The following is a 22844-nucleotide window of genomic DNA, read 5'->3' on the forward strand; positions in this document are numbered from 1 at the left end:
GTGAGGGGGTGGGAATACAGCTGGGGAGTGAAATCATGAGATTGAATGTGGGAACGGTTGGTGGAGTTTCTTTTTAATGCAGATAAAGTTGAAGTGCAGAAATAAATTATTTAGAAGGTGGCAAGGTTGCTGAAGAGGTTGAGATTGTATCTAGGCTTTTCTAGGACTTTTCCATTATTCTTGGCTTCCCTGGTCCTTAGTTCTCAGCTGTAGCCTTGAGGAATTCAGGGGGGCCGAGAGAGGACCAAGGCTATCTCTATTTTAGTGTAAAACCCCACCATATCCCATCTCCCTCACCCCTGTAGCTATTCCTGCCTGGACTCCAGAGAGCGGTGCTCAGGGCTCTTCCATTACTCCAACATGGCTGAGTGATGACTGTACTGACGGGCCTCTCAGCCAGCTGGTACACAGGGTGGCAGGGATGAAGTCACCATTATTATTGTCCAGCAGCATTTATTTAAGCTGATGTGGCCCAGGCATGGAAAAGGCAGGCAAAAGAAAAAGAACTTGGAGGGTTTCCATTGAGAGTATCTGCAGTGAGCCAGCAGCACTCACAGAGCCGTCCTTGGGTGTATAGTGCCCCCTAGTGGGCCTGGAGGGAGGGTTAACGAGGAAAGGCAAGCCAGGACTTGGCAAACCCGTGTAGTTCTAAGTAGAACTCTCCTAAGGGAAGGAGAATTGGGAGAGGGGTTGTTAAATTTTCTTAGAGATGGGGGACTTTCTAATGATAAGGTGAGGCCTCCCAGGCTTGGGCAAGAATATTTTCATTCCCAGGTAACTGCTGAATGCTCACTTTGCAATTAGAAATATTAGCTGTTGGGCAGATGGACAATGGAAGAGGTGGGGTCTGCCCTGGACGAACTTGAGGCCTCACTGAGATGACACTTCCACATAGAATGCAGGACAGCATATGCTCACTCGAGCTGCGGTAAAAGAATTCTGAGAACAGAACGGAACATCCAAAGGGCTGGAATCCTTAGGTAAATACTGGTGGTGGAAATGGAAATTGTCCAGTCTGATTACTTAATAAAAGCCCAAAATAGGCCAGACACTGTGCTAAAATATAAGTGATACATGGGTGCTTTCTTTTTCCACGCAGAGAAATCCTGCTATGGTGTTAAACTTGAGTAGTACAGGCCTAGCTACAGAGAGGAATGGGGATGAGTAAATAATTGCTAAACGGTGCGAGTACTTACCTGGGTCAAGCCCCATGCTGAGCACTAAGGCGTCCTCACAGCCACTCTGAGTAGGGGTCTTACTGCTGCCATTGTCCAAGGGAGGGAACTGAAGCAGTCACAGCTTCTGAGAATGGAGGCAGGAGTCCTCCACGCTCTGCAAAGGGACAGGGAAGGAGTGAGCAGGAACACTCGTGGAGTGCATTCTGCAGGAGGAAAGGGATTTCCCCAGAAAGGTAAGGTGACAAGGGGCATTTCGGTAGACAGACCAACACCTAGAGAAGAATGAGACTGTGTGGATTCGGCGGTACTGCAACAGCAGCATCAGTCCTGGCTGGTATAAGGCAGATGGGCCACATGACAGAGGTCAGGATAGGCAGGCATGCTAAGGGCCTCTGAGGGGATGGCAAAGAGGAATCTGTATTTTAGGTAGGTTCCTGCTAAGTCATGTGGCGAAGGAATTTGAAGGTGAAAGATTTAGGGGCTCCTGGGTGGCTCAGTCAGTTAAGTGTCCAACTTTGGCTCAGGTCATGATCTCCCAATTTGTGGGTTCAAGCCCCCCATCGGGCTCTGTGCTGACAGCTCAGAGCCTGGAGCCTGCTTCAGATTCTGTCTCTCACTCTGCCCCGCCTCCACGCGCTCGCATGCTCTCTCTAAATAACAACATAAAACAATTTTTTTTCAAAAGGTGAAGAATTTAGTGATGGATTGGTTCTAGCATCAAAGCTGTCTGGTCTTGATATATTTTGGCAACTCAGGACGAGATTCTTAAACTCTATTTGCTTTTGTTTACTTATTTGTAAAAAGGGAATGACGTGGCACCTACCATAAAGGGTGGCTGTGCTGATTAAACCAGATAAGGTGTGTAAGCCCTTTCTTCAGGGATTCCAACGGCACTAAGGAGCCCTCAAGGAGCTTACAGATGACAGAGGGATAGAATAAAGATGGGGAGACAAGACATTAGAATACAAGAAGGGATAAGCACAAAATGGTCTGGAAGCACTCACCTAATTTGAGGAGGTAGAACAGAGCTGAAATCTGATACAGTAGGACCATCAGGTGAAGGGTTCTATCAGGAAAAGGGGTCTTCCAAATGGAAGCACAGCATGTGACAAGATACAGATGTAATTCATTACATTCTGGAAACTGAAAATAATTGAGTGGTTGGAGCATGCCATGCAGTAGGCGAGGCTGGAGTCGGGTGGAAGGAAGCAGAAGGCCAAGCACGGAGGGCCCTTTGGACTTTATGCTGGAGGCAATGAGAAGCGCTGTCTATAAAGACTGAGCAAAAGAATGCCAGGAGTCAGATTGGCTCGTTAGAATAATCTTTTGGACTACAGTGTGGGCAAGAAGTTGGAGAGGGTAAAACTGATGTATGTAGAGGTGCTGTTAACAGGGTGGGGAGTTAAGGGATATGGCAGTTGTAACAAGAAGATGATGATTCAATGTGTGGCATAAACTTGAAGTAGCGATGAAACATTAAGTGCGGAATTCTGTACCTCACTCCACTTAGTAAACTGATACCATGGGCCAGTTATGAATAAGACAGACTGTTGTGTTGCTAACTTAGGCGAGATATGATTAGGAACTAAAGAAGGCAAGGATAGTGGGGATGAGGAAGAGAGGACAAATTCAAGAGATGCACAGGAAACATGTCAACAGAACTTAATACGGGGTGTGGGACTTGGGAAGAGACAGGACTCTAATAAAAGATCCCCAGGTGTCTGGCCTTGCTTACTGGGTAAAGGACGATGCCATAACCTAGAGAGAAACTACCACTGAAAGAGTAAGTTTAACAAGGAAGGTCAGGAGTCCTGTGTGCAGAAAGGATGATATGAGGTGCCTATAGGAAGGACATCCAAGAATAGAAGATGACCCATTAAGTTACTGGATTTATGAGTCCAAAGGGTGGAAAAGAAGCCAGAACAGGAAATGTAGATCCTGTGTATTACATGGTACACTTAGTAAAACCACGGAAGTGAAAGCATATAGAGCAGAATAACTGGAAGGCTGACCCTGATGAAAGCTCCCATGTGAAGGAAATAAAGAAAAGGGCCCTTGGGGCGCCTGGGCGGCTCAGTTGGTTGGGTCCCCAACTTCGGCTCAGGTCATGATCTCACATGCATGGCTCTGAGCCCCGCATGGGTTTCTGTGCTGATAAGCTCAGAGCCTGGAGCCCGCTTCTAATTCTGTGTCTCCCTCTCTCTGCCCCTCTCCTTCTCATGCTCTCTCTCTGTATCAAAAATAAAATATTTTAAAATAAAAATAAAAGTAAAGAAAAGGGCCCAACAAAATAGAATCTGGAAGCTGTCATCCCAGTGACAGAGTTTAATGGAGGAACTGAGTCAATAATGTAAAATGCTACTGGAGGTTGATGAAGTAAGAAATTAAGACTCTCACATATGTAATAAAAAGTGCCCCTTGGGGCACCTGGGTGACTCAGTTGGTTAAGTATCTGACTTTGGCTCAGGTCATGATCTCTCATGATTCTTGGGTTTGAGCCCCGCATTGGGTTCTGTGCTCACAGCTCAGAGCCCGGAGCCTGCTTCAGATTCTGTATGTCCGTCTCTGTGTTCCTCCCCTGCTCGCACCCTGTCTCTCTCAAAAATGAATAAACATTTTTGGGGTGCCTGAGTGGCTCAGTCGGTTAAGCCTCCGACTTCGGCTCAGGTCAGATCTCACGTTCGTGGGTTCGAGCCCCGCGTCAGGCTCTGTGCTGACAGCTCAGAGCCTGGAGCCTGCTTCTGGTTCTGTGTCTCCTTCTCTCTCTGCCCCACCCCCTCTCATGCTCTGTCTCTCTCTCTGTATCAAAAATAAATAAAACATTTTTAAAAATGTTTTAAATGAATAAACATTTTTAAAACTTTAATTTAAAAAAATGCCCCAAGGGGTGACTGGCTGACTCAGTCATTGGAGCATGCAACTCTTGAAGTTGTGAGTTCGAGCTCCATGTTGGGTGTAGAGGTTAAAAATAATATCTTAAAAAAAAAAAGTTGCCCAAAAATTTCAAGAAAGAAATATGCCACAATAGTGGGTAACTCGATTTGTCAGGATTATAATTTAGAGTGCATATGTATGTCCACTTTCTATACTTTTCCAGACTTTGGAAATGAGTGTATATTTGATAATTAGAAGTCATTTTAATTCTAAAAACAATAATAAAAAATCACAAAATGTTTTTTAAAAATGGACTAAAGGGCAGTTGATTGCAGATCCATTTGATTTGGCTATTAGTAACCTTCTGAAGACACCAGTGTTAACGGATTGGTAGAGGTAGAGTCTTACCTGTAGAACCAAGTGGTATGGGAAGGTTTCGGTGTTGTCGGATAACAGTTTAGGTACATTTGTTGACTTGAGTGAAAGGAACCAGTAAGAGTTGAAGCTCAGGAGAGAATGATAACTAAAAAGGGTTCTGAAGAAAAAGGAGGTGATGTAAATGAGTTTGGATGGATATGGTCAATTAAACATTTCAACATACATTTATGAAGCATTTATTATGTGCCAACCACTATGCAAGGCGGGGTGCCGGGGCTACTTTCATTTGCAAGCCAGGCAAGTAGGAAACTGGTCTCAAGCAGGGAAATGTGTATTGCATCCTGCTTGAGGCTCAAGGTGAAAATATAACGATGGGTAAACTCACAGCTGTTTGTGACTGAGGGTCAGTGATTGATGGGGGTCCTTCTCTGATGGGTTCGTTGTTTGTTGCGGAGATGTAAGGTCGCTAGTTGGGGGGCTTAAGAAGAATCGCCATAGTTTAGAAGAGAGGTTGAAAGGGAGAGGAATGAAAGAGAGCTGACAATACTACTCAGTAAAAGAGTTAGAGAACAAGTGTCCAGGGCCTAACAGATTGGAAACCATGCGTGTGTAATCCTTGGAATGTGTAATGTGCTGGAATGGTGCCAATCTACATTTCTGCTACTTTCTCTAGCAATGCCCAGCGGCCTGGGTACAAGAGCAGAGAAGAAGCATTATTGTGTAGCTCCTGGGTCATGATCTGTAGACACATGGAGTGGACTGACAAGAGAATAAGGGGATAGAAGGTGCTGGGGAGAGACAGTTCAAGATATCCACCTGATTCAGACTGGGTGAAAAGGTAGGCCAAAGAAGGTCTTGATAAGGTCAAAGAGCTGATGATTTAGAAGTGAAAGAAGTGATCAAGTTGGAAGCTCAGGACCTGTGGTCAAAGTGATGTTAGAGTTAAGATTTTAGAGTTGGAACTCTTCCATGTAACGAAATGGGTAGTAGAAATGGGTGTCTAAGGTAGGGTAAAAGTGAAGGTCATTAGAGTCAAAGAACAAAGGAGTTCCTACATGCAGCTGCAAAGGTAGGTAGCGCATGTATATGTGGTTTTGTTGTTACCTCTTGTTAAACCCAACTGTCTTTTTTTATAAAAGGAAGGTTAAACCAGTTAGCTTAGAAAACAACAACAACTGAGAATTATGGGCTTGGAATATTGGATCTGTAAACCAAGGTGTTGGAATCAACCCAGAATTATGCAGGATTAGGGAGAAGATGGAGCCTAGTCCTGGTACAGAAGTGACCAGGCGCAGCAAAGAACATGGAGAGTTTTGCCTGGTGGAGTAAACTCCAAAGCAGGAGGAATGACTTGTCAGTATCTTGGAAGAATAGTGGCCTGACAATGACATTAAGGAGGTAGGAGTATCTCTGCTTCCCCACTTTCTGATATTGGAGGTGGGGAAAACCCTCCAGGGCTGCAAAGAAAGCAGTGTCTGAGGGGAAACGTAGGTGTAATTTGAATGAGTGGGTTGAGGGAAATTCCTCTTAAGAGTTTCTGTGTGCGACATGAGACAAATGAGGGGACCGGAAATGAAGGTATAAGAGGGAGAATTCTGCATTTGAGGCAGAAACCAAAGATTGTAGAGAGATGGGACCGCCTGTGCAATGAATTCACCTTGAGGTTCTCAACTTTGGATTAAAAGTCATTTGGTATCAGTCTTTACTGAAGGCCCCAGAGGACTGTGGAGCACAGTCTCCTCAGGCCTGCCTCTCAGGGTCCCAGGTGGCTGGGTCAGCATTCCACCTCCAACAAGGCATCCTAGGAAAAAAGAGAATGGAGCAGTAGTTTGAAACTGATTATAAAAAGGAATAAGTAGGCTAGACTAAAGCAAACCACCGGCAGAGGGGCCTTCATTCACTTCTTTAACAAGTATTTAGTGAACTCCCAGGGCTTTGTCTTATTTACTGCTGTATCCTCACCATCAAGAATGGTATATAACAGGGGTGCCTGGGGGCTCAGTCGTTTAAGTGTCTGACTTTGGCTCAGGTCATGATCTCACAGTTCATGAGTTCAAGCCCTGTGTCAGGCTCTGTACTGACAGCTCAGAGCCTGGAGCCTGCTTCAGACTCTGTCTCCTCCTCTCTCTGCCCCTCCCTCACTCATGCTCGCACGCGCTCTCCCTCTCTCTCTCTCTCTCTCTGTCTGTCTCATAAATAGAAAAATGTTAAAAAAATTTTAAAGGGGCGCTTGGGTGGCTCAGTCGGTTGGGCATCCAACTTCAGCTCAGGTCATGATCTCACAACTCATGAATTCAAGCCCCACATCAGGCTCTGTGCTGATAGCTCAGAATCTAGAACCTGCTCCGGATTCTCTGTCTCCCTGTCTCTCTCTTTCAAAAACGAATAGACATTTAAAAAATTTTATTAAGGAATATTACATAACAGGCATTCAATAAATACTTGTTGAAGAATTGTTTGTTGTTACTATAAATATTCAGAAAAATTTAAAAAGAGTGTGACCTCCTGCATGAGTCTCTGAACAGTAGCAAGAGCGCTGAGCAGAAAGCTGACACCTCCAGTGAGAGCGCAACTGTGGAAGGCAGTTCTCCCCGTCTTTGGGAGAACTTCTAAATGAGCCACATGACTAAGGACAAATAAGAGCCAAATACTCTGTCAACAAAGGATAGCTTTTCTGTGAGACATTAAAATGTCTCCTTATGACAGGAAGAGCACTCAACACTGATAACCACACTGTGGTAAAGTGGCCCCTTCAGTTAAAAGAAAAGTTTTGATATAAATGGCGCTTTGGTGACAGAGGCCCTTAGTGTATTTAGATGGATCTTTTTTGAACCTTGTTTTGACATTTATTAAAACAAAATATGAACTTATAACTAAAATATATAGTTGAAAAGGAGTTTATACAGTATATGAATGTCTCTCAAATGATTCATATTAACCTCTAGGACTACAAACCCATGAACAAGCATTATTCTTTTTTTATATATATATATTTTTTAATGTTTATCTTTGAGAGACACACAGAGCACGAGCAGGGGAGGGCAGACAGAGAGGGAGACGCAGAATCTGAAGCGGCTCCAGGCTCGGAGCCGTCAGCGTCGGGGCGTAAACCCACGAGCTGTGAGACCTGACCTGAGCCGGAGCCGGACGCCCCACCAGCTGAGCCCCCAGGCGCTCCGAACAAGCGTCAGCGACCTACCTCAACGGTAACATCAAACTGATACATATGCTAGAATATTTATATTTTTTTAAGCTTATTCAGCTTGAGGGCTACAAGGACAGTAAGAGTAGGGGAGGGGCAGAGGGAGAAAAATCCTAGTAGGCTCTGTGCTGCCAGCAGAGAGCTGGATATGGGGCTCGAACTCATGAAGCCTCAAGAGCATGACCTGAGCTAAAACCAAGCCTCAGATGCTTAACCGACTGAGCCACTCAGGTGCCCCTAGAACATTTATATTTTAACGAGAAGGAAACCTCTCATGCATTAGCAGACCTGTTGGCAGGGGGCGGGAGTGAGTGGTTGGCAGAAGCAACTTACTGTTGCTAAAATTACCCTATGAGGAGACCACCTAGTCAGAGGCACAGAGAGAAGGCCTGGCATTAGTGACCGTGAGTCCTGGCTCAACAGTAAGGTCTGTGTCTGAGTCACCTTTGGACTTCCCTACTTGCACTTCTGAGTCATTTTCTTTTCCGGTGACCAAACTGGATAAAACTGCATATAGAAAACATTCAGAAGTACAAAGTTTTGGAACTAAAGGGACATTAGAGATCATGCATTCAGTGTACTCACTTCACAAATGGTAGAACTGGGGCTGCCTTTTGCCTAGCTCTGCAGCCTTTAAAGGCAGCTTTGCCTACATCCAAGGTCATCTACAGAAGCCAATTTCACAGCAAGTTTGGGACTCTGGCTTGCATTTATTTTTATTAGAAGTACCAACAAGGTGTGCCTGGGTGGCTTGGTTAGTTTAGCATCCTATTCTTGATTTTTTATAATATTTTATTTATTTTTAATACAGGGAGACAGAGCATGAGAGGCGGAGGGGCAGAGAGAGAGGGAGACACAGAATCCTAAGCACTCTGGAGACTCTGAGCTGTGAGCACAGAGCCCAACATGGGGCTCTCACTTACCAACATGAGATCATGACCTGAGCCGAAATCGGAGGCTTAACCAACTGAGCCACCCAGGCGCCCCCTATTCTTGATTTCAATTCAGGTCATGAGCTCATAGGATCAAGCCCCACATCAGGCTGTGTGCTGACCCCACAGAGCCTGCTTAGGATGGTCTTGCTCGCGCTCTCTCTCTCTGCCCCTCCCCTGCTCTCGCAAGTAAACATAAAGAAAAAGTAAACAAACTAAATGCTTGGGTGGGAAGCTTGAGAGGAGCTCAGGGCCCAGGTGAACAGGCTGGTGTCCCCGGTGTCTCCTCCAGGTAACATGTGATGGTGCTCTGACGCAGATCAAGGAGAGGGCTAATGTAGGACCAGCATCTTCTAACTCACAGTTTCTCTACCTGGGGACTGGAAACACTTTTGGACCAGGTACATCTTTGTTGTGGGGGCTGTCCTGTGTATTTTAGAGATGTTAACGGCAGCTCTCTACTCAGTAGATGCTCAGTCAGAACAACCAAAGTCCCCAGACATTGCCAGGTGTTTTAGGTTCCCCTGGCTGAGAACCACGGTGCTGACTTAAGGAGGGGCTCCTGTACCTCACTCCCGATTGCGTTAATTGTCTCAGCAGTGCCTTACTGCTGGACCCTGTGCCTCCTCACCCCGTCTTCCTGTGGGGCTGCCATGCTCTCAGAAGATGGGATCCTCCAACTTCTACCTCTGTGGCCCCGAAAGTGGCACCTGGGGTGAAATAGGAAGCAAAAGTTTCTACCCTCCCCCTTTTGAGCCAAGGGGATTCCCCCTGACTGCATAGGAATTTACATACTTGGTTAAGACAAAATTTATGCAGGGCTTAGCTCTTAACTGTGACTGCTATGAACCAAAGAGGGATCAGGGCCTTAAGCCCCTTTCCTACCTTGGGGGTGGGCTGGAAGGCGTAGATGAGGGTACAGCAAAGGAATCTGCCCTTTCTGCACGATTTTCCTTTGACTCAGCAGTCCACTTCCCCTCCCCAGCCACACTCATCCTCACCAGTGCCCATATTTAGCCTGTATTATCATAAAAAGACAGAAAGCAGATGGTTGCTATAGAGACGTGTTTACACACACCCCTAGAGCACAGCCCAGCTGAGTCCGAGTGGTTGGGATGAATGGCAGTTCTTGCTGGGACATGCATTGTCATTTGCTATCTATCATCCTACCTCTTCTATTCTCCACACATTTTTTTAAGCTTTTATTTATTTAATCTTTATGCCCAACATGGATCTTGAGCTCACAACCACGAGATCAAGACTCACATGTTTTTCCGCCTGAGCCAGCCAGGCGTCCCTCTCCACACATTTCCATGCTTCTCATTCCTGCTTCTAGATATCACTTCCCACTGACAAATACTGTTCTTAAGCATCTCCTTTGCCTCAGGAAGTCACAGCTTAAGAACATAAATACTTAGGGGCGCCTGGCTGGCTCAGTCAGTTGAGTGTCTGACTTTGGCTCAGGTCATAATCTCATGGTGTGTGGGTTTGAGCCCCGCATCCAGCTCTGTGCTGACAGCTCAGAGCCTGAAGCCTGCTTTAGATTCTCTGTCTCCCTCTCTCTCTGCCCCTCCCTGACTTGTACTCTGTTTATCTCTGTCATAATCAATAAACACAAAAAATTTAAAAAAAAAAAAAAGAAAGAACAAGGGCACTGGGTGGCTCAGTCAGTTAGGCATCTGGCTTCAGCTCAGGTCATGATCTACAGTTTGTGGGTTCGAGCCCCACGTTGGGCTCTGTGCTGACAGTTCAGAGCCTGGAACCTGCTTCGGATTCTGTGTCTCCCTCTCTCTGTGACCCTCCCCTCTCGCACTGTCTCTCTCTTTCTCTCAAAAATAAAAAAATTTTTTTAAAAAAGGAACAGAAGTACTTAACCTTTCTGAGCATCAGTCCCTTCATCTGTAATATGAAGATAATTATAATACAAACCTTATATGGCTTTTGTTAGAATTAATTAGGTATAGTAAAGAAACGTGGATCAGGGCTGGCAAAATAGATGCTCAATAAACGGAATTTGTTCTGCTAAAATAAGATCCTACTCTGGGACACCTGGGAAGCTGCTACTAGCGCCTTTGGAAATCTTGGCTTGTGCTTCCTCTGACAGTAGGTAGAAATGACTGTGGGAGCGCCCCTTGTCCTGTGGGGTGACGAAGGGCCGAACTGTGGGAGGGAAGAGGGTTGCTTGGTTTCTTATGTTTGTTGTGTTCAACCGGAAAGCTGTTTGAGGGGCGGGGGATATCTGGGCATATGATCTGCTCCTTTCTGCAGTTTGAAATGAAGGACACAGGGAAGAGAAGACATAGACTCACCCTTGCCTGGCTGAGATGGAAGAGAAAGGAGGCAGAACGTTCTCTGGGCCTTTGGCTCAGGCTACTCCCCTCCAGCCGACCCCTATCTGAGAGGAGGCTGGCTGTGTCTGTAGCAATCCAAGGCCTGCTCCTACTGTAGACTCTATGCATGATGTCTGTTGACATTTGGGGGCGGTGGGAACAGACAAAAAATTGGTATTTTCTAATACCAGTCAGAAGGCAGGTGGTCCCCCCACCCCACCCCAGGAAACGGGCAAGATTTGCTCTTCTTCAGCTTGAATTTAGTGCAGACTTAGTTCCTGCAGGTCTCAGCTCCTCCCAACCCACCAAGGAATCAGAAAGAAAAAAACATTATGCCGTCGTATTTTCACCTCTGTTTTGTCTCAGAGAATTGATATTACTATCCTATTTTCACAAGTAAAACTGATTTGATTGAAAATGGCCTGGAGAGATAAATAAGAAACAGAATTATAGCCACCTTGGGGAGGTGGTTAGGGAGTGGGTAAGGGGAGTGGCTTGAAGGTAGTGATCAAAGAAAATTTAGTCTCAACTGTCATGTTTTGTTTTTTCCAAGGAGAGTATTTATGTGTTGTGTAATTCAAAATTAAATTTTGGGGGCACCTGGGTGCCTCAGTTGGTTAAGCATCAACTCTTGATTTTGGCTCAGGTCATGATCTCACCATTTGTGAGTCTGAGCCCCACATCAGGCTCCAAGATGACAATGCGGACCGTGCTTGAGGTTCTCTCTCCATCTACCCCTCCCCTGCCTGTGCACTCTCTCTCAAAATAAACTTTTTAAAAAATTAAGTTTTGAATGAAAATATTATATTTTATACACCTTTAATGAATCTCAGAAAAGGTAATTTATGTAAGGCCACTTGGTAATTGACAGACTCCAAAGTCCATGGCAGCTCCACCAAACCACAGTGCTCCTGGTTCACCCTCCTGGAGAACTGGGTTCAGAGCCAGGAGGGAGTCCTGCCTTCGCTCACAGGAAAGTGGAATCACTGTGTAGCTTTGGCTTGGCTTTTTTTTTTTCCTAAATCACTAAAGGGGATCATGCACAGACTGTGACCATGTCAGAACAACTTTGCTGACTATGCTATGAGTTGGCCTGTGAAGTATGACTGAATCACAAAGATCCCAGGCAGAGAACAGGGAAGGCTATAAAGCAGGATTAATGGGGACAGCTGGTTGGCTCAGTCAGTTAAGCAGACAAGTTCAGCTCAGGTCATGATGTCACGGTTCACGAGTTCAAGCCCCACGTCAGGCTCTGTGCTGACAGCTCAGAGCCTGGAGCCTGCTTCTGTGTCTCCTTCCCTCTCCCCCGCTCCCCCACTCATGTTTCTCTTTCTCTCTCTCTCTCTCTCTCTCAAAAATAAAATAAACATTAAAAAAGTAGGTACATGTTTTTCAAAGGAAATGTCTTTGGAGACAGCTAGTGCTGTGCTGTGAGCCACACAGATTCAGAAGAGAAGCAGTAGCGGGGGCACTCACCTCTCCTTCTCAGGCCCAGAAGGACAGGCCTCAAGGGCCCACAGAAGCATTTGATATTTGTCTCTGAGTGTAGGCTGGTCATTGGACTGTATGACTCATGGTAGAGGAAATTCAAGGCAAAGGTGAGCTAACAACAAAGCCCGAGGTAACCAAGGAAACAGCTACCTTTTGGAAATAACTGCACTGTCTTCTAACAAAAGGTCAAATATACATTAATCCCATGGACCACATATAGAGCTAGTACTACTCAAAAAATTTGTAGGACACCTGGGTGGCTCAGTCAGTTGAGCATCTGACCTTTAATTTCAGCTCAGGTCATGATCACAGGGTCATGGGATTGAGCCCCACGTGAGGCTCAGTGTGGACAGTATGGAGCCTGCTTGGAATGCTCTCTCCCTCTCTCTCTGCCCTGTCCCCATTCATGTTCTCTCTCAAATACATATTTAAAAATAAAATAAAAAAAAGAGAGAACTTTGTGGAAGTATAATGGGATTCTTCACAAAGAGTTCTGTATAGAAGGGGTGTCCAGAAAACAAAAGGATGAGGGGGGAAGTGGTGGCCACAGAAATACAATGCTTCATCTGGATGTCCTCTCAGGATCAGGGAGGCTGACATTGCTATTGAAAGGAGCCTGCTGGGAAGCCTCTGGTGCATCCATATAAATGCCCACACGACATGGGCATTCAGTACCAGCTGGGCCTAGAACGCACGGCACGCTCCGCCTCTACTCTAGCCTGGAGGGGTCAGTGTCAGCACCCAGGAAATAAAGAAGGATGTGCAGCAGGAGGTGAGAAGCCAAACACCCTTGTCCGCAAAGGCAGGCCGGCAGGCCGTGCTGCCCCACATAGCCATGGGGCGGGGATGTGCTCACCTGCATGAAGATGGATGTGTTTATTAATGTACTTCTGAGTCACATGTCTTTTGCTTTAAGTGATCACAAGGCTGTTACCTGAAGGTGATGAAATGATAGGGGACGGATGGAATTTCCATCCATATCAGAGGAAAGCCTCTCCCACTGAAATTTTGCAGAGGTAGGGGGAGACAAAATTTAACTTTTGATTTTAATTACATCCATCCCATTGGTACCCGTTCAGCATTCCAGTTATAAGCATCTTTGTATTCTCTGAGGCATTTAATTGGCACTCATGGAATTGAGACTGTACTTTCCAGGTGGTGGTGTGCAAAGTACCTTTAAAAGTTAACATCCGGGGCACCTGGGTGGCTCAGTCGACTGGGCGTCCAACTTCAGCTCAGGTCATGATCTCACAGTTCTTGGGTTCAAGCCACGCATCAGGCTCTGTGCTGACAGCTCAGAGCCTGGAGCCTGTCTTCGGATTCTGTGTCTCCCTCTCTCTCTGACCCTCCCCTGCTCACACTGTCTCTGTCTCTCAAAACTAAACAAAAAACATAAAAAAAAAGAAAACTTAACATCCTCTTCTTGACAAGACAACACGAAAGAAAAGAGTATTAGGGATTTGAGGTTTGATACATCTGCCTGAGACCAAGGGAATTTAAAATAGACTCTTTTGGGGCACCTGGGTGACTCAGGCAGTTAAGCATCCAACTCTTGATTTCAGCTCAGGTCATCACTTCCTGGTTCATGAGATCGAGCCCCACATTCGGCTCTGCACTGACAGTGTAGAGCCTGCTTGGGATTCTCTCTCTCCCTTTCGCTGCCCCTCCCCCCTCATATTCATTCTCTCTCAAAAATAAATGAATAAATAGACTGGGGGGGGTGTATGTGCGCGCTTTAATGTTTATTTGAGAGAGGGGGACAGATCTTCAGCGGGCTGAGCCCACCAACCACAATATCGACCTAAACTGAAGTCACTCAACTGACTGACCCATCCAGGTGCCACTAAAACAGATCCTTAAAGTTATTTGGAATCTTGACTATCATCTAGGTCTAACTAATTCCTCTTGAATTAATCTCTTCCACAGCATCCATGACAAACGATCGCTCAGTCTTTTCTTGAATAACTCCAGTGTCTTGATATTTACTATCTTCACCCTCATTAAAACTGTTCACATATTTGAGGACTACTTCTCTGTACACTACACTTCACTAGTCTAAACATTCTTCCTTGCTTGTCATTTCTCCTGGATTTGACGTGGACTCCTGGCATGACCCTGGCTGCTTTCTGGAAGAGCTCAAATGTGTCACTGTGCCTGTCTGACTTTAGTGCAAATGTGGCCTGACTGAGCCAAGGGGAACTAAATTGTCACTTGCTTTGTTGTGGCATTGGACTGTGAGAGCCTTAGGTGTCCTTAGATGTTTTTTCACTGCCTACCCTATCACACTATTGACTCATTAAAACTAAATAAAACCTACAGGTGTGATTATGGAGTGGGGAAAGGTTGTTTTAATTTGTTTTGACTTAATATATAACATATGAATTCATTCACTTTAGAAAACATGTAAATAAGGATCAAAATCTTCAGTAAAAAAAAATTACAGGGCCGCCTGGGTGACTCAGTCAGTTGAGCGTCCTACTTCGACTCAGGTCATGATTTCCCAGTCTTGTGAGCTCAAGCCCCGCGTCAGGCTCACTGCTGTGCGGAGCTCACTGTTGTCAGCACAGACTTACTTCTTCAGATCCTCTGTGCCTCTCTCTCTTTCAAAAATAAACAAATGGGGCGCCTGGGTGGCTCAGTCGGTTAAGCCTCAGACTTCGGCTCAGGTCAGATCTCACATTCATGGGTTCAAGCCCCGCGTCAGGCTCTGTGCTGACAGCTAGCTCAGAGCCTGGAGCCTGCTTCCTGTTCTGTGTCTCCTTCTCTCTCTGCCCCTCCCCCTCTCATACTCTGTCTCTCTCTGTATCAAAAATAAAACATTTACAAAAATTTACAAAAATAAACAAGAAATTACAGAGGCACCTGGCTGGCTCTCTCAGAAGAGTGTGTGCCTCTTGATCTCAGGGTTGTGAGTTCAAGCCCCATGGTGAGTATAGAGATTACTGAAAAATAATTAAAAACTTAAAAAAAAAAAACTATAGACTAATCCAAAGTTTTCTTTGACCATTATAACAAATCCCGGTCCTTTCCTTTGAGAGACACATACCGTTTGATTTGGGTTATGTATCCTCCCAGACTTTTTCCTATGTATTTATGAGACTGACGTGCTGCCGGCTCCGCTAAGAGGGCAGCTTTTTCCTATGTATTTACATGGGTATATATGTACATATGGAAGTAAGTAGTTGTGAGGGATTTTAAAAACATGAATGTATCAGGGGTGCCTGGGTGGCTCCAGCACTTTAGCATCTGACTCTTGGTTTCAGGTCATGATCTCATGGTTTGTGGGTTCCAGCCCCAATACAGGCTCTGTGCTAACAGTGCATCTCTCTCCTCCCCTGCACGCACACTCTCTCTCTCTCTCAAAATACATAAAATTTAGAGTTTAAAAAACAAACACGTAACTGTACCAAATGATTTGTATTATTTTTTTCACTTTAACACATTTCAGAGAACATTTCACATCAGTACATATAAAGTGATCTCCCTTTTTGTAACTGCTATATCGTATCCTATATAGTATGGATGTATCATTTTAACCATTCTGTTGTTGGACACAAATTGTTTCCATTTTTGTTATTACAATGTTTCACTGAAAATTCTCTATGTCTACTAGTGTCATACAGGAGTATCTCTATGCAGTAAATATTAAGAGATTCAATTGCTGGGTCACAGAATGTATACTTTAAAATTTTTAATATATACTTAAAAATTGCCCTAAAATGATCTGTTTTCCCACCAAACTTGAGAATACCTCAGCCACTTACCCATATTTTGCTAACACTTGGTGTTAGCAGCCTTTAAATTTGCCAATAAGATGAGTGAAAGTTATCACATGTGTATGTATGTATATATAGGCATAAGTGTGTATGTATGTATGTATATGCCTTTTGTATGGCCTCTATTTTATTTTTTTAAGATTTAATTTTTTTAAGTAACCTCTGCATCCATCTGTGCTTGAACTCACAGCCTCAAGCTTGAAAATTGTATATTCTACCGACTAAGCCAGCCAGGTGCCCTTATGTCCTCTTTTTTTTCTTTAATGTATGTTTATTTTTGAGAGTGAAAGAGAGGAAGACAGAGGATCTGAAGGGATCTCTACACTGACAGCAGAGAGCCCTACAGAGGGCTCGAAATCATGAACCATGAGATCTTGACTTGAGTTAAAGTCAGACACTTAAACGATTGAGGCACCCAGGTGCCCCTATGTCCTCTATTTTAATTGTCTACTTTGGGGGCGCCTGGGTGGCTCAGTCGGTTGAGCGTCCGGCTTCAGCTCAGGTCAGATCTCACGTTCGTGGGTTCGAGGCCCGCGTCAGGCTCTGTGTAGACAGCTAGCTCAGAGCCTGGAGCCTGCTTCCAGTTCTGTGTCTCCTTCTCTCTCTGACCCACCCCCTCTCATGCTCTGTCTCTCTCTGTATCAAAAATAAATAAAACATTTAAAAAAAAAACATGTTTTAATTGTCTACTTTGCCCATATTTCTGTTCAGTCTACAAAGTAATTTTCAAAGCATATTATTCTATATCTCCTACATAGTATACACACATACACACACATAACCTTTTGCTATACTTTACATTTAATCCATTTAAACTAAGTCTTGTGTGGTGCCTGGGTGGCTCAGTATATTAAGCATCTGACTCCTGATTTCATTTCAGGTCATGATCCTAGGGTTGTGAGATCAAGCCCTGTGTTGGGCACCATGCTGAGTGTGGAGATTGTTTGGGATTTTCTCTCTCTCCCTCTGCCTCTCTCCCCTGTTCTTTCCTCTATATAAATAAATACATACATACATACATACATACATACCCTAAATCTTGTTAGAGTTGGTCTAGCCTATCAAGATCTCTTTGCATTCTGATTCTGCTCTCCAACAATATATTCATTGTCCTTCCCATATTCTTGCTATGTACATGTGATCACCTGTCATTAGTGTTCCTTTTTTAAATTAATTTTTAAAGTAATCTCTACACCCAACATGGTGTTCACACTCACAACCCTGAGATCAAGAGTTGGGTGCTCTACTGACTGAGCCAGCCAGGCACCTGTCAATAATGTTCTTAACTAACCCATTTGTACAAACATTGAACAAGACAGCTCCCAGCTCAGCACCTGCTGGAATGTACTACAGACCTCTATTATGAATCGATTATTAATGGGATTCTAGATAGTGCTCATGTTGCCTTTTCGCCCTATAGCAATGAGGACCTTGTTCAACAGGACCCTGCAGCTTCAGGCCCCATTGTCAGACTTCACTCAGAAGAGAAGTCTGAGTTCCATGTCCCAGGCCAAAAGGAGAAAACTTGAAATCAAGTTGTAAACCAAATTTATTGTCCCTTTTCTGGGCGTCAGCGATCTGGGTCAACTTCTCTAAGCATCTGCTTCTTCCCTTTCAGAACCTACAGATTTTCTAAAAACTTAGAAAGTACCATTCATTATTCAATTTTATATCGTTTAGTTTGGGCCAACTACAGTTCCAATCTCACCGATCCTTTGTGGCTTCACTTCCTACCCTGTGCTCCTAGGTTCCACAGACAACCATCTACCTCAAGACACCTTTACCACACCCTCAATTACCTGTGTCTCTTGTTCTTTGGTCCCAAATACCTCACCACTCCCCAGTTTTAATGAATCTAATCTTTATGTTTATTTGTTTATTCAAGAAATATTTATCAACTGCCTACTGATGTGCCAAGAGTTTTAGGTGTTTTCTCTACTTCTGCTTACTGGCTGCTGCTTTATGGGCAAGCAATCATGGGAGTCAGAACTGGAACCCATGTGTAATTTCCAGCCTAACTTGGCAGGAAGCCAAACTGCTTGTGACTTCCTAGAGCTGTTCTCCTCAAGCACCAGCCTGTAGTCCTAGCCTCTGCCTTTGGCAGACCACCTTGCGTTCCACCCTAAAAGGAATGGGTATCCCATCTGTGCCTTCTTGCCTGGTAAAAGAGGACATGTCCTTATAGAGGCTTTGACTTACCCTCCTATCTGTCTCTTTATAATTGTCCATTCTCTCTTCTTTATAATTTCTTTCATCCCAGATCATTGTCCCTAAACTACAAATCTGTTTGAATCCCTCATTTAAATTTGGGGGGGGGGTATTTATTTTTGAGAGAGAGAGAAGGTGTGTAAGCGGGGGAGGGGCAGAGAGAGAGGGAGACAGAATCCAAAGCAGGCTCGAGGCTGTGAGCTGTCAGCACAGAGCCCAATGCAGGGCTCAAACTCAGGAGCTGTGAGATCATGATCTGAGCCAAAGTCAGACACCTAACCGTTGACTGAGCCACCCAGGTGCCCCTGAATCCCTCATTTTTAAAAAAAATTTTTTAAATGTTTTATTTTATTTTTGATACAGAGAGAGACAGAGCATGAGAGGGGGAGGGGCAGAGAGAGAAGGAGACACAGAACTGGAAGTAGGCTCCAGGCCCTGAGCTAGCTGTCAGCACAGAGCCCGACGCGGGGCTTGAACCCATGAACGTGAGATCTGACCTGAGCCGAAGTTGGAGGTCCAACCGACTGAGCCACCCAGGCGCCCCCTGAATCCCTCATTTAAAAACAAATTCTTACCTTTTCTTAAACCCAACCCCTCTGGTTTCTTGTCACTCTAAAATTTTGAGGGGTGCCTAGGTGGCTTAGTCAGTTAAGCATAGGACTCTTTTTATTTAATGTTTATTTATTTTTATTTACTTTTTGAGACAGAGTGAGTGAGCGAGCACCAGCAGGGGAGAAGCAGGGAGGGGGAAGGGGCAGAGAGACAGGATCCAACGCAGGCTCTATGTTAGGAGACAGCACAAAGCCCAATGCAGAACTCGAAACCACAAGCCAGGAGATCATGACCTGAGCCCAAGTCTGACGCTTAACTAACTGAGCCATCCAGGTGCCCCAAGCATCCTACTCTTGGTTTTGGCTCAGGTCATGATCTTATGGTTCATGAGTTTGAGCCCTGCATTGGGGTCTGTGCTGCTGGTGCAGAGCCAGCTTGGGATTGTCTCTCTCCCTCTCCCTCTGCCCTTCTGCCACTCATTCTCTCTCTCAAAATAAATGAACTTGAAAAAAATAAAATATAATAAACAAATATTTAAATTTTCAACGACTATTTATTCTTTAACCCAGTGAAATTCAGCTTTTGGCCTCATTAATTTACAAAATCTATTCTCAAAATGATGTAATTGTTAAGTACAATGCCATATACTCAGTCCTTACCTGAACTGTTTTCCTCTCTGGCCTTTTGGGGAACTCCTAACTTTCTACCTTCATATAGTCAATAATTGTTTTTCTTTTCTTTTCTTTTCTTTTAAAGAAGAGAGAGCATGAGCAGGGGAGAGGGGCAAAGGGAGAAAGAATCTTTGGCAGGCTCCACACAGCACAAAGCCGGACATGGAGCTCAATCTCACAACCCTGGGATCATGACCTGAGCCAAAATCAAGAGTCAGACACTCAACCGACTGAGCCACTGAGGTGCCCCATATTTATTGATCACTTCCTGTATGCCAGAAAATAGCAGTGGCAACGTAGACCTAGCCTCTGTTCTCACAGAACTTGTGGGGGGGAGTGGTGTAGGGACACCAACATTCAACCGAGAATCAGACTTCCATTCTAGCAGCATAACAGACCCAATACTCTGACAACTATTGCATAACAAAACACTAGCTCAAATATAAAAGGCAAAAGCATGATTCCAAACACATAAGGCTGAAATTGGTGGCTAACCCCCGTGATACAGCTTCCATCTTCATGACTCCTCAGGAGACAGCCGACAAAGCCTAGGGCTTATGCAGAAAGCACAGCTGGATGGAATGCCCCTGAGTCCTCAGCCAGTGAAAGGGTAAACCAGGAAACACCCACCCCTGCGAAGGCAGACACAGAGAAATGTCCTCATCTCAATCTTGGCTCACCAACTCCCCAGCCTCCAGATCATGACCTGAGCCAAGGTCCCACACTTAACCCACTGAGCCACTCACTCGCCCCAAGCTCAGATTTTATTTTAAAGTAATTTACAAGTTGGTAGTATCCCCAGGCACTTGAAAGACACAAACACAAATCTTCTGGAGGAAAGCACCTTCAATCCAGACCTCAAAAGTTCCCTAAATTTCCTTAAAAAAATGAGTTCACAGGGCGCCTGGAGGGCTCAGGCCATTAAGCATCTGACTTAAGCTCAGGTCATGATCTCACGGTTCAGGGGTTTAAGCCCTATGTCAGGCTCTGTGCTGACAGCTCAGAGCCTGGAGCTTTCTTTGGATTTTGTATCACCCTCTCTCTCTTCCCCTCCCCCACTCATTCATTCTCTCTCTCTCTCTCTCTCTCTCTCTCTCACTCACTCAAAAGTAAAATAAAACATTAAAAAATTTTTAATTAAAAAAATACATTAAAAGAATAATTCCCCATGATCAAGTGGGATTTATTCCAAGGATATATAAGGATGGTTCTATATCTACAAATCAATCAACATGATACACCACATTAACAAAATAAAGGATAAAAATCATATGATCATCTCAGTAGATGCAGAAAAAAGCTTTTGAAAAATTCAACATCCATGCATAATAAATATTCTCAACAAAGTAGGTTTTGAGGAAACATATCTCAACATAATAAAGTGCATGTATGACAAACCCACAACTAACATCACACTCAATTTAAAAAAGCTGAAAGCTTTTCTTCTAAGCTCAAGAACAAGACACAAGTGTCCACCCTCACCACTTTTATTCAGCAGTGCTGAAAGTGCTCACTACAGCATTTGTGAGAGAGAGAGAACATGAGCAGGGAAGGGACAGAGAGAGGGAAAGAATCCCAAGCTATCAGTGCAGGGCCTGACACGGGGTTAAATCCCATGAATTGTGAGATCATGACCTGAGCTGAGATCAAGAGTTGATGCTTACCTGACTAAGACACCCAGGTGCCCCTCTATTCGGGTTTTTTAATGTATTCCCCACAGTTTTATAATTTTCCCCACAGTTTTGCACATACTCAGTTGAGTCTGCTGGTTGTGCTTCTGTCCTGTTAGAATAACAGAATCCCCAATTTTTTAGCTGAGCACAAGACATTCAGAACAGAGACTACAGGGACATGTGGGTGGCTCAGTTGGTTAGGGGTCTGACTCTTGATTTCAGCTCAGGTCATAATCTCACAGTTTATGAGATCAAGCCCCACATCAGGCTCTGGCTGACAGTGTGGAGCCTGCTTGGGATTCTCTCTCCCTGGTTCTCTGCCCCTCCCTCTCTCTTTCTCTCAAAATACATAAATAAACATTAAAATACAACAACAACAAAAACTACACTTGATAGCCTCCCTTGCAGGTAAGAGACTAGATGACTAATTTCTAGCTAACAGGATAATGACAAAAATGGTATGTGACTCTAGGGGGGGCCTCATTAAAGAAGCTGGATACCTTTGCATTCCCTTTTCTCCTTCCTGCCAGTTAGAATGCAGAAAACATGGGGGAAACTAGCCATCTTGGACCACCAAGTAAAACAGCGCATATGAGGATGCCAGAACATGACAGAATAGGAATTTCTGATCAAAATGGAACTACGATGCCAACTTTGGGTACTGTCAGAGAGGAAGACGAATGAATATTGGAAAAGGCAACTAGCAATGTTTGTCACCCTTTCTGAGAGCCTAGTGAATCCCATTTATACGCTACTTTAACCTGTGGGGACTAGGGCCTGAAACTATGATCCTGTAGGCAAAGATGACAACGACAGTGTTGTGATGGGAGGGTAGAAGAGTGATGCTGGAGGCACGGTGTGAAAAAGTGCTGACATGCAGCGAGAAGTACGGAAAACAGCCAACTAAGCCAGCTAAAAGTTGGACCGAAAGCTCAAAGCAAAAGATTAGCCTCCCCTTAGTGGAAGAGAACAGGGTGTTCCAGTAATTCTGGAAATTCTTATCAGCAGAGTGGTGAGGCTTCCAAAACTCAAGTTTATATACAGGCCCCATGAACAAAACAAAACCAAAAACACTGCTTCACCAGGCTGAGTAATAAAAGCGATGAGTAATTAAGAGAGGTAATTAGGATGAAAGCAAGCATTTTTTCATTACAGACAGGGAAAGACAACATGAAATTTTAAGTATGCCCAATTTCAGGCCCCAAAAAACTGTAAGAATAAGGCTTTTAGAATACATCTTAGTTCCTACACAGAGACCTGACTTCTTCTATTTTAAAAGAAATGATGTAAATGAATTCTCTGAAACAAAGGCACATTTTGAAGAGGAAATGTGCTCACAGTTTGGGGAAGTTTCAAAGGATTTAATACATGCCTACAAAAAAAGATTGGCACAGTCACCGTGTCAACAATGCTATTCTTTTGAGAGTCAGGGTTTCAGCCAAAATAGTTACCCTAACAACAAGAAACATTCTTGACAGGGTGTATACACAAAGCCAGAGGTTACTCTGACTCTGAACAACACTAGGGATCAGAAGTTCTGAGTGAACTCAAATTCCCTGAGGACAGGACCTTCCAGACA

General features: G+C 44.4%; 1 long non-coding RNA gene across 10 annotated transcripts in view; it reads right to left on the reverse strand.

Annotated features, from left to right (window-relative positions):
* Positions 1-22844, reverse strand: part of LOC115298227 — a 28379-nt gene that overhangs the window by 1427 nt on the left and 4108 nt on the right. For 4 of the 10 annotated variants that reach the window (XR_003911669.1, XR_003911666.1, XR_003911664.1 and 1 more), the window contains exons 2-4: positions 6088-6231; positions 4461-4587; positions 1197-1332 (exon numbers count right to left, since the gene is read on the reverse strand). This is a non-coding gene — a long non-coding RNA (uncharacterized LOC115298227). Of the gene's footprint in view, positions 1-1196; positions 1333-2182; positions 2322-4460; positions 4588-6087; positions 6232-9132; positions 9275-9449; positions 9583-10873; positions 11029-13241; positions 13320-13559; positions 13597-22844 lie in introns of those variants that run through there. The other 6 variants (XR_003911661.1, XR_003911662.1, XR_003911670.1 and 3 more) reach the window with 5 other exon arrangements.

The sequence above is a fragment of the Suricata suricatta genome, chromosome 8, assembly GCF_006229205.1.
Source record: "Suricata suricatta isolate VVHF042 chromosome 8, meerkat_22Aug2017_6uvM2_HiC, whole genome shotgun sequence".
In the NCBI taxonomy this organism is placed as follows: domain Eukaryota; kingdom Metazoa; phylum Chordata; class Mammalia; order Carnivora; family Herpestidae; genus Suricata; species Suricata suricatta.